General features: G+C 47.0%; 1 protein-coding gene across 1 annotated transcript in view; it reads left to right on the top strand.

The window, feature by feature from the left end:
• LOC145392691 (putative methyltransferase-like protein 24) overlaps positions 1 to 12,809 on the top strand; it is an 84,006-nt gene that overhangs the window by 29,251 nt on the left and 41,946 nt on the right. The window lies entirely within an intron of this gene.

Here is a 12,809-nt window from a genome sequence, read left to right as displayed (position 1 = left end):
CTGTGGTGGTGGTGTGTCGGGGGGTGGGCTGGTTGCTGGTGAGTTTGAGGAAGGGGGTGAGAAGGAGTAGGAGTAGGAGTAGGAGTCTGGGGGGTGATTCTGAGAAAGGTCGGGGTGGACAGGTGTGCGGGCCGGGGTGCAGGTAGGCCTAGCGCGGGGGTGGGCAGTGTCGGGTGGGTGGAAGGGGCGCACGTGGCGATTTCTGTATGTGCGGTGTTGTCCTTGTTGATCTATAGTGACTTGGTATGGGTTGGGTACTCGCACAATTTTGTAAGGTCCGTTGAATCGGGGGGAGGTTTTGGGTGGGGTAGGTAGGTTTGCGACAACAACGGACTGGCCAGGTGTGTATGGGTTGCGTCGGGTGCTAGGTCTTGTTGTGAATGCAGATGGCGGAGGTGGCGTTTGAGGTGGTGGAGAGGGTCAGTGGTGGAGGGTGGGGTGGGTGGCTGTAGGTGGTGGCGGAGTGGTAGGAGTAGGGGCGATTCTCCGAATACTCTTTCATGTGGAGTTATTCCGTCTTCTCGTGGGCATGTATTTAAACCCCATTGGATGATCTTGACGTGGGCAGGCCAGTCTTCGTTTCCTGTTTGCATAATGCGTGTGCGGACCTGGTTCATAAGGGAGCGATGGCTTCTCTCGCAGATGCTGTTGCCCTGGGGCCAGTAGGGGGATGAGTGGGAGATGTGGTATCCGAATATGCTTGCTAGTTCTTCCCAGACTTTTCCCGTAAATTCTGGAGCATTATCCGAATGTAGAGCCTGTGGAATCCCAAAATAAGGGAATATATGTCGGGTGAGGGCATCGGCAACTGATACTGCACTCTGATCTTTGGCGGGGCAGGCGACGATAAACTTTGAATATACATCCACGAAGGTAATTATGTACTTGTAGCCTGCTATTGGTGTGAGAGGGCCGACGACGTCTAAGGAGAGTAGTTGCCATGGTTTTTGTGCTGTTAATTTTCCTGTAGGGCCTGGTGTTCAGGTGATGTCCTTTCCTAAGGCACATGCTCGACATGATTGTATGATCTTTGCGATGGTGGATGGGTTCGGGGTCCAGTACATATCGTTAAAGACTTGTAGCAGTTTCTTTGTTCCCAGGTGGATCCCGTTATGGGCATGGAGGTGGAGCATGGTGTCGTGAGCAGTGGCGGGGCTTAGGACGATGTGTCCGTTTGGGTCGAAGAGGTGTTCGCCGTGTGGGTGGAGTTTAGCGAATGTGGTTGGTGGGATCCAGGTAGGGCATTGTTTGTTGTGCCACATTTGGACCAGGTCTGGTTCTGTCGAGATGGCGTTGATTGGAAGACGGGATAGGGCGTCGGCGTTTGTGTGGAGTTTGCCTGGTCGGTATGCGATTTCAAAATCATACTCTTCGAGTGTCTCTCGCCAGCGTATCAGTTGGGCATTGGTGGTGTTTGATTGCCGTAGCCATTGTAGGGATTGGTGATCTGTAATGACTATCACATGGGTGCCTGAGATGTAGGAACGGAAGTATTCTAGGGACCAGATGATCCCTAGGCACTCGCGTTTGGTGGCCGCGTAGTTCCGTTCTGCAGGATTCAGGGTGCGGCTGGCACAAGCGATGATGTGTTCTCTCCCATTTTGTACTTGTGCAAGGACAGCCCCTATGGCGATGAGCGATACGTCAGTATACAGGCGGAATGGGAGGTTGTAGTCTGGGAACGCGACTACTGGGGCAGAGGTTAATTTGGATTTGAGGGTGGTAAATGCTGTTTTCCTTGTTTCGGTCCACACGAAAGGCTCGCCCTTTTTTGTTAGATCGTGTAGGGGTTTGGCGATATCAGCAAATCCTTTGACGAACCGCCTATAGTATGATATTAACCCCAGGAAGGCTCTGGTTTCATGTACGTCGCGGGGCAGGGGGATGTCGGCGATGGCACGTAGTTTATCTGGGTCTGGTGAAATGCCTTCGGCGTTAATTAGGTGTCCCAGGAAAGACACTGATCGCTCGGCCAAAACGCACTTTGTTGGTTTCACTTTTAGCCCTGCTTGGCGTATGCGGTGAAACACTTGTTTGAGGCGGTGGAGGTGGTCGGCCCAGGTACGACTGAAGACGATGACGTCGTCGAGATACGACAAACAAGTCTCCCAGGTTAATCCACTGAGGACTGACTCCATCAGACGGGAGAATGTGGCAGGGACGTTGCAGAGTCCAAAAGGAAGGACGTTGAATTCATAATGCTTTCCATCGAAATGTAAAGACCATGTTTCCAACTGTAACTTTTCAATCATTTCTTCCTTCAGAGTAGCAGCCTCTTTGTATATTGACTTGTAAGTTGCTGCTTGCAGGTAAAAGCTAATTCCTTGAATACTACAAGTTTTATTTTAATTCTATTGACGCTGCTTCCCACCGATTGTATTCACACTGGGAAAGTGCCCCAAAAAGCATTGGTAATAAAAGGAAATCACAAATGTTTGCCTCAAGTTGTGTATGATTGCTTAAACACGACAAACGTATGTCTGAAAATATCTTTTAGTGTCACTTATTTTCTAACTCAAGTTATTATTATTTTTTTGTTTTGTGTTTGTCGTCGGGGTGTACGGGGACTTGCCAATAGCCCGATTGCAGGTCTAGGGTGGAGAACCATGTCGAGCCATGTAAGGAGTCCAGTGAGTCGTCTATCCGGGGTAGGGGAGTTGCATCTTTGACTGTGACGTCGTTGACTCGGCGGTAGTCTATGCAAAAGCACATTGTCCCATCTTTTTTTCTTACGAGTACCACCGGTGAGGACCATGGGCTAGTGGAGTTGGAGATCATGCCGGCATCTAGCATGTCCTGGACCTGCCGGTCTTCTTCTACCCGTTGCTTTGGATTCTTTCGTCGTGATGGTTGGCGAATTGGAGGTCCGATCGTGTGTATCTCATGGCTGAGATAGGTGGTATGGCCAAGGTCGGTTGGGCCGGAGGAGAATAGGTCCTGAAAGTCCAGGAGGAGTTGTCGTAGGCTGTTGGTTTGGGCAGGGGATAGGTGTGATGGTAGGTCGGGGAGAGTGGGATGGTCTGGAGGTGGTGCTTGGCATGGTTTGGCTTCTGTGTCGCCGATGATGAGTCCTCTTGGTAGGGTTAGTGGGGTTGTGGCGAGGTTGGCAATACGGATTTCGTGGGCATGTGGGGGGAGGAAGGTGGGGCTTACTAAACAGGAGGAGAGTGGTCCGGTGGGGATGGATGGTGAGAAGAGGACAGAGGTATGAGAAGGTTTGTTTAGTTTTACCCAAGCTTCGTGGTGGGGTGGAATAGTGATTGAGGAGGCGATAGTGGCAGGAAAAGATGGGGAGGGGTCCAGATGATGTGTGGTGGGTGGTGGTGATGGGGGTGAGGCAGTGTGAGAGGTTGGGTTGGGGTCAGGTGTATGAGTGATTTGGGACAGGTGAGTGTTTGGTGGTAGTGTGTGTTTGTGTAGTGTGTGAGGGGTGGTGTTCCTGATTTTTCTTCGATGTTTTTTTTTTTTTCTTCTTTCTTGTTGATTGATGCTTGTTTTTTTTTTTTGTTTTTTTTTTATGTGTCCGACTCTGGGCATAGGCTTCACAGCCTGCTATCAAGGCCCAGCAGTCCTCCTACATACCATACACCTCTACATGTCACCACTTCGGCGCTAACACCCACCGTCCATATTGAATACATGCTAGGGCTGTCTCATACAGGACTGGTGTATTGGTATTAGCGGGGGTATTTTTACGACATGTTGGCGGGTCTTCTGGTAGATCAGTAAAGCCTGATTTAATGAAATTCAAATCCTTAAACTGTTCCCTGCCCCAGCCGGGATTCGAACCTGGGTCCGTAAGGACTGCAGGCCGCCTCTCTACCGATTGAGCCACCGCCTCCCCCATTGGGATGGGCTGGACTGAAGTGGAGGCGGCGTTGATGGCAGTCAATGGTGGCGTGGAGTTTCTGGAGGAGGTCCAGCCCTAGATATCCATCATACTGATTGCATGTCGAGTCGAATATGATGAATGGGTGGCTAGTGGATATTTGTTGGTGGGTGTGGGTTTGAAGGGCCCGTGTTTCCCCACGGATAGGCAGGGGGCCGTCCCCCACGTCGACGAGGTTGGCTGAGGTGGGGAAAAGAGGGCCAAATGCAGGGATGTGGCGGGAGTAGAAGTGGGAGTAGAGGCACAATCTGGCTGCTCCCGTATCCACTAGTAGTCGTGCCTTGACCCCGTTCAGCCAAATCTTGTTGTAGACTGGGGGTCTGTAGTTCTGTGAGGTGGCCCCCGCCACCGTGGGGAGGTGCGGGGGCGGGCCTAAAAATCCATCTGTTGTGGAGTGGTGTCATCTTGGTCGTCGTCGTCCGTTCCCGAGTAGTGTTGTGGCTGTGCGTCGTCTTCCGGGGTGTCGTCGTCTAAGGAGGAGACTTTCTTGCGCCCTTGGTGAAAGGTTCTGCACCTGCTAGCTTTAAGCTGTTCCCTAATGTCGTGCAAGGGGCAGGTGCAACTGCAAGCCGTGAATTCCCAGGGATTAATTGTGATGAGGTTTCCTTGCTCCCTGGGGTTTGGGCGTTTCTTCTGCGGGTAAGCTCTAGGCACTGTGGGAGACGGCTCTGTAGTTGGCTGGTGAGGCAGCAGCTTATGTTTGGATGGAGGGTTTTGTTTTGTTGGAAAACGTGTCACCGCGTGGAGTGGCTGTGGTGTGGGGCAGGCGGCGAGCAGACGTCGGACGAGTTGCAGGTCGTTTTCCATGTCCCCTGAGGGGTCGTAGATTGAGAAGTGCTCCCTGACTGTGCTAGGGAGGATCCTCAATAGAGCATTAAATGTATGTATATCCCGGGCATTTGTAGGTGCCTCAGGATAGGCAGCGCTGACGAGGCGCCGAGCCTGGATGAATGTATCATCCAGGTTCCCGTTGTAGGTAAGGGCATCGAGCTGAGAGAGAGCGACAACTCTGCCTATTGATGGCGTAAAAGCCTGTCTCACTATTTGCGAGAATTGGTCCCATGACAGTTCTGGGACGATTTTTGGTGCGACAGTCGTGATTATTTTACCCAGGTTAGGTAGTGTGACTGCAATCTTTTCTCTGTCTGAGTCGAACCCTATGTCTAGGAGGGGTTTGACCATATCTAAATATACTTCTGTGTCGCATTGGTCCGGGTTGAACCTCGGCAATTGGATGTGTGGTTTGGCTGCCATTGTGCAAGTTTCCTTTCTTCGTTCCTCCGTGCTTTTACTCGGATCCAGAACCACCGCTTGCCACCAGTGTAATGCTGTGTTTTTAAGGTGACTTCTCGTTGTAAAAACACTAGCTACTGAAGCGGGGTCCTCTTTCTAGACCGGAAGTAAAGCACTAACAAAGGAACAGGACATAAAAACCAGGCAGTATACCGTAACACATCTATTACCTAGATCCTACTCGTAACAATACACATAGAATGATATTTCAGATATAGGGACACAGAGATACAGAGTTAACACTTGGCTTCACAGAATAATCATATGCACTACAATAATCACACAGGGAGATTGCGAGTGTTCTTTAATAGGGTTCTTATGTCACTTGGAGGTAATATATAAATGGGGTTGTTCACTTTAAGAATACCCAAGGTTGGGAGTCTGGTTTAGGGTATATTACTATAAAAGAGGTAGGGTGCGGATAGTGACACTCGACACTGTCACCTGGTCACAGAGACACGCACACTTAGCTTTTGACTCGCCCGCGCCCTTACCTTGAGATTCACAGAAAACTCCCTGGTTCCTTAATATGGGGAGGGACTTAGGTAATTCACAAAGTTCACTTTCTGCCCTGGTAGCACTAAGTTCTGATGGGCCACTGTTTACTATGTTTTCTGGGTATAGTCACTGTCACTGTTTTCCTCTGTTTCCTGGGTATAGTCACTGTTTGTTACACTTTAGGGTACAGGGAGGCTCTCCCGTCTGGGGCCTCGACCTGAGAGGCGGCCCTCGTCTTAGGGCCGTGCCGGTGGGGTGCAGGGAGGCCCTTTGGTCTGGGGGCCTCGACCTGATAGGTGGCCCTCAGGACTGGGGCTGAACAGCTGGAGTAATCGGGCCTGTTTCTTCCGACTCCGGGGAGTGAGGGAGCCTGGATCACCTTCGTCGTGGGTTGTGGAGTCGAGCCTGGGCGTCCTGGGGCTGCGGGTACCAAGAGGGAGAGGCGCCGTCAGAACTGGACTGTGGCAGCGTCTCCTACGGAGCTCCGGCAGGAACAAGGAACTCCCGGGTGTGGGCGGTAAGTCCGATATCGGGCCTTGCCACCACTCTAGTGTCTCCTCCAGGGCTATATTCCCGGATGGCGACGAAGGGCTCCCCGAAGGGAAAGAGGCTGGAGGAGGACTCATGTTGCCCGTGGTCTCTCGGGTGTGTCTGGAGGCCGGAGCCGGGGGTCTCTTTCCCCTATTACACACTTTGGCTGTAGCCGTGAACTTGCCCAGCATACGGGGGACACCTATAGGGTTATCGGGGTCGCCTTTTAGCCACGGCTCGGGACCGCCAGCGTGGTGTTGCTCCCGTAGTAGGAGACAAGCCGGAGGGTGGGGAGCCCACACTCTCTCCAATACGGATTGAATCTACCTTCAGGGAATCCTCTACCCTGGTACGTGCCCCAGCCGGAGCCGAGTGTCTACCCGTATGAAAGACAACTACCGGGCGAACTGGTTCGCCCACACGCTGCGGCTGGGGACCGTCCACGGGGTGTCGCTTCCGTAATAGGGAAGTGCTACACGTATGGTAGCAGGGACTCTTTACCCTGATCCATATTCTGGCCGTAGTCGAGAGCCGATCACCTCCCACAGGAACATCTGCCAGGCAACCGGGGTCGCCCGCTCGCTGCGGCTTGGGACTGTCCACGGGATGTTGCTCCTGAAGGGGAGAACAGCAGGAGAGGGATGCACTAAGGCAACTCTCTCTCCCTGGTGTGTTAAGTCTGGAGCCTGGGGTCGCCTTCCCCTTTACACACTCTATTAGGCCGTAGCCTAGGTTCGTCTTTCTCTCTCTACTTTTTGTTAGGCTGTAGCCTTGGGCCTCTTGCCCTTGGGCCTCCTGCCCTAGAGGGTGTAAGAAAGCCGTCAATACGGTGTTACCTGGGACTGATTTTATTTCAGTCCCACCCCTATTCGGTCGATCACTGCTCCGCCCGCACAGTAGTTCACTTCCCCTGATCACCTGGGGTTGGGGCACTTGCGGGGAAGAGGGACCCAGGGCCGTGATGCCCTGATGACCCTCTTGCCCTCACTAACCTCACCGGTGTGTCCTCCTGGGGTGGTGGTGGGGTGACTGCTCGGTGGTGGTGTGGGGGGTGGTGAGGTGGGAGGTCCTGTGGCGGGCACGGCGGGCATTTTAAGTGGTATGCCAAATAACCCAAACATTGACCTAAGGCCCATATGCTGAGATTGCTCTCACTTATCCCAGTATCTTGTCGCATTGACCTACCATGGTATGATGAATCCTGTCCATGATACATCAAGAGGAGACCACACTGATCTTTTGGCTGGACGACGGACACGTCGGTTTATCTAGTTTTGCCACTCTATAAAATATTAATTTCACATTGATTATTGAATAGCTGACGGAAGATATAAAGTATACAACGCTAAGCATTCATGTACTCTTTGGTATGAGAGATGAAAACCTATACATGGAAAATTTAAAATACGTTATTGAATACCAGCTTCATATTTACTCGCACGACACTTTAAATAGATGGCAAGGTGAGTTTCCAACAAGTAAAAATTGTTTCAGCAAATATGGTATACGAGCGAGAAGTATACTGAAATTTATGCATGTCTTTTCAATGCAGATTCCTTAAAAAAAAATACATGAGGTTATGGCGACCAGTAATTATCCACAACGCAAAGAGTATCATGTGACACCCACACCCCACCTCGTGAGACAGCCTCGAGCCGACTGATCTGTCATTATACTCAGTGATCTACTCAGAAATATAGATGTATACAGTCCGGACCACTGAATACCACTCATTATTATCTGTAGGCTAAGCCAAAATTATAAACAAACGTTACACATTCCTTCTAAAATGATAAAGAAGTAGGAATGGCAAAAGTGCACAGATAAGAGATGAAAAAAGTACAGAAACAAGAGAGCATTCAGGATGGGAGGAGATTTGGAGACCTATACCCACTACTACATTCCACACTTTAGACACTGACTTGTAGCTGGTGCAACGTAGTTATTAAGTACAGGTGTCCAGATCTCCTCCCATCCTGAATGCTCTCTTGTTTCTGTGCTTTTTTCACCTATTATCTGTGCACCTTTGCCATTACTACTTCTTAATGATTTTAGAAGAAAATTTTTGTTTTCTAGTTTATGATCTTTTTGTGGAAGTATAATTATGCATAAAGCGAGTGTTATATTTGGATTGTTACATGCATGGCGTACTGAAAAACTAAAACGAAGGTGCCTTCCCGTGGAAAGAAGTGTTTTGATACGTTCTTTAACTGTAGGCGCAAAATGGCGTACTTACTGGCAGGACCCATATACATACCCAGGGTCTAACCATACTGACCCCAAAACGCGTCGCGTTTGCGCATGACGTCATGGCGAAGACACGTGAGGTCTTCCGAGAAGGGGTTGCCATATAGTGAGAAGTAGACTCAGTTGCTCAGAGGTCACGGCGCCAAACTGGTCACCTCTGTCACCTGCACTTTATTCCATTGTATGTGCCCAGTGAAATAATGCCTACCAATTGTGCATTGTTTGGCTGTAACTCTTTACTGAAGAAAGGTGGGGATATAACTTTCCATATTATCCCCAAAGATGAAGAGATTAGACGTAAGTGGATTCATGCAAGAGGAAAGACACAATTAATCCGAATACTGCTCGCATCTGCAGCCTTCACTTTGATCAAAGTGCTTATAAAAGAAATCTAAAATATGAACTTCTCAAACTGCCTATTCCAAAAAATCAAATACGCCTTGAAGAGCACGCCCTGCCAACTCTGAATCTGCCATCAGCTTCATTAAACGTTAAGTCCCTTCCCCTTTCTCTCTCTCTCTCTCTCTCTCTCTCTCTCTCTGCGTAGGTGCATAGCCCTGTATATGGTGGGCTTTGCTCTTTATAAGCTGTACAGTATATCTCCCCTCACGGGGTTAGTGCTTGCAGAAATGTGGAAAAGCACGTGGTGCATTGCATTTACCAGCCCAGGTAAATTGAGGCAACTGGCCACCGCACTAGTATGAGTTGCTAGTATTCATATTTACCCACCATTATTTTGTTCTACCCACGTACTGTAGGTAACCATTACTGAGTACCCTAGCAAGAAAGCAGTAGTGTTGAAAATTAAGTACGGTATATCGCAGAATGTATTTGTTTAAAGCAGGTTCGTAACGTAGTAATTCCATCTGGAAGCGTTTGGCAAGAAGTATGTTACATCCCCCCCCCCTTCCTTCCCTCCCTCCCTCCCTTCCAGGTCGCAGAAACAACGGTGCCAGGTCGTTGGAAATGATTTATACAGCCACTTTTCGTTCTCAAAGAGTGAATAATTCGTAAAAACTATTTAGCCTTTTATGTACATGAAGCCACAAAGAGTATATGAAATACATTCACATACATTTAGTAGCTCGGCTTAAGAGATTTGTTATTTATAATTAACGATTTGGTATCTACGCAGTCTCTCTCTCTCTCTCTCTCTCTCCATGATATATGCGGAATATATACATTTGACATACTGTGGCTTAAAACCAGCACAAAACCTAAGCCTTACCAACGGTAATTTAAAAGACAACTGGCAAGGCATTGTCAGTACTAATATATAGGTATGTGTCTCTTCCTACTGAAGTAATTAGCCTTTTTGTTCGATACCGAGTATTTTTCAGGATGCGGGTATTAAACAGAAATTTGGCTAACTCGACACGAAAGCTGCAGAGTAAGATGTCGAAGTTAAGGAAATGAAGCCTGCATAGTAACATATAGTCAATACCGGTAGCGTACCAATAAACATCCGGTATCATTTATAACAAGATGATATCCATGTATCTTAATAAATGTCATTATTTGAGTATATTGTGTTTATTTGTAAATCATGTACCTTTAAATATGAGAAGGGAGAGGTTAAACAATCATTTGAATTGAGGAAATGTGTGTGGGGAACAGAGTTGTGTAAAGGAAGCAAGGTGGGAGGGGTGGGTATGGAGGATGACAGACAGCTGCACCTCACCGCGACTTGAGGCCTTCCTCTGAGGTCCCAAGGGAGATGGTGGGTGGGGAGAAATGGGGGGAGTGCCCTGTCTCAAGCGTGACGTCAGTAAATCTGCGTAGTGGAAAGGTGTGAGAAGACGCTATATGTATATGGGTCCTGCTTACGGGTTGCCGCGATGCTGTTTTCAGGCCGTAACTCGCGAACCGTAGCGTGAATGCTTTTCTGGACACGTAAAGAAACATTTACACTTGACAAGCAGCGTTTTGGTGTATATAACGTTCACGTAGGCCTTTTTCTCTTGGAGTTATGACTGATGAAGAAGAAAGAACAAAATCGATATTTTTGCGGCTCGATTTTGCGACTCCTAAGAAAGTTAGCAAGACTGCGAATAGTTTTGCGTTTGAATAGCGAAGGTCTTTTAGTTCATAAGCTTAGAACTAAGTTTTGTGACCGTTTTCGCGCGAATGCTCCTATGCCCAATAGTAAGGGACGCCAGTTTGAACCTGCGCCATTCCCACTTAAAGAATGCTAACGCACTCCCTGATAAGTGGGAAAGAGGTTAGAGAGTATGCATGTGTCCTAGTCATAAATTATACTGGAGGTTCGTATTGGAGGTTAAGTTTGAAGCAACATGCTGGCAATACTTTCATTGCAATTTATAGTGTAATATAAAGATACGTTGGTGCATGGGTATAAATCAATGATCGTCATAAACGATCATGCTTTCATTTTTATTTTGGCAGTATTTAAAAGAACCTGAAAACTCCGTCTCCCTATTACCAGTGCGCGCACATATATTTGTGTGTGTAGGGGGGTGGGTGGGTGGATGTGCGTTCTTACCTAATTTTATCTTTACAGGAATGAGTCAAGCTCGTATTGTCCCGTGTCTTAGACCATATTTACCGTACATATCCTTAAATTTGTGAATTGTTTTGGCACACACTATTTCATTCGGTAGTGCATTCCATTGATCAATTGCTCTGTTTGGGAAACTGAATTTCCTTACGTCTTTATCACCTCTCTTCTTATGCAGTTTTTTGCAGTGTCCTCTTGCTGATGCTTCTCCATATGTTAAGTAATCATTTATGTCTATTTTCTCCTTTCCTGATATGCACTTATATAGCATTATCATGTCACCTCTTTTCCTTCTCTCCTGTAGTGTTGGTAGATTCAGTTTATTTAGTCTTTCCTCGTAGCTTAGGTCCCTTAAGCTTGGTATCCATCTGGTAGCGGCCCTTTGAACTTTTTCAATCATGTCTATGTGTTTTTTGAGATGAGGACTCCAGACTACTGATGCATATTCCAGGGTTGGTCTAATGAATGATGTTATCATCCATCTTAGCATGTCTTCATTTATGTATGTGAATGCTATTCTCATATTTGCAAGCAGTGTATACATGTTCCGTACCTTCTCGCTGATGTGGTCAGCCGGAGATAGTCCGTTATTAATAATCACACCTAGGTCTTTCTCTCTTTCTGATGTGTATACGGTTTTATTTCCTAACTTATAATCCCAATCAGGTCTTTTTCCACTTTTACCAAACTTGATTACATGACACTTGTCCACATTGAATTCCATTTGCCATGTACTACTCCATTCATGAAGTTTATTTAAATCTTCTTGTAGCTCCCTACAAGAGTCTGTGCTAGTAATTCTCCTTTGTATTTTTGCATCATCTGCAAACATATTCAGATAGCTCTCATTTCCAGTGTTACTGTTTATATCATTTATGTACACTAAAAAAATGATTGGTGCCAGCACCGAACCCTGTGGTACTCCACTAGTCACTTCTTTCCATGATGAGTAGTTTCCTCTTAGTACTGTCCTCATTTCTCTTTTGATGAGAAAGTCTTTCATCCAACAAAACAGTTTGCCTCGAATTCCTCCTTGATGGTACAGCTTCCATAAAAGTCTTTGGTGTGGTACTGTGTCAAAAGCTTTCTTGAAATCTAAATAGATACTGTCCACCCATCCTTCCCTTTCCTGTATTGTGTTTGTTACTCTGTCATAGTAGCTCAACAGATTAGTAACACATGATTTTCCTTTTCTGAAACCAAACTGTCTTTCTGTTATCATACTGTGTTCTTCTAGATGATTTACCCAAGCTTTTCTTATAAGTTTTTCTAATACCTTGCTTACAACACTGGTCAGTGATACTGGTCGGTAGTTGAGAGGATTTTGTCTATTTCCTTTCTTGAATAAGGGGACTATATTTGCTTTTTTCCAAATATCGAGTAGTTTCCCTTGATTCAAGGATTTCTTGAAAATTAAAAATAATGGTTTACTTAACTCCTTTGCACATTCTCGTAACACCCAACATGAAATTTCATCAGGACCACTTGCTTTTCCTCTGTCTAATCTACTTAACTCCTCCTGTATTACTTTTTCTGCTATTTGTATATCTGGTAGTATGTGTGGACATGCGTGTTCCACATATTCCCTCTCAAAATTTTTTTCTTCTGTAAAAACTAATTGGAAATTCTTATTTAGTGCTTCACAAATATCTTTCTCTTGTGTATAAGTGATTCCCTCGTCCGTGATGGATTGTATTATATCTTTTACTTTGGTTTTGCTTCTGATATAGCGGTAAAACAGCTTTGGTTGATCACTACTTTTATTTATTATATCCTCCTCAAACTGTTTTTGGGCTTCCCTCCTTATTCTTGTATAGTCGTTTCTTGCCTGTT

The sequence above is a fragment of the Coenobita brevimanus genome, chromosome 23 (assembly GCF_032717465.1).
Source record: "Coenobita brevimanus isolate Jiangsu-jjx chromosome 23, ASM3271746v2, whole genome shotgun sequence".
Lineage (NCBI taxonomy): Eukaryota > Metazoa > Arthropoda > Malacostraca > Decapoda > Coenobitidae > Coenobita > Coenobita brevimanus.
This window is presented reverse-complemented; position numbering and strand designations above follow the sequence as displayed.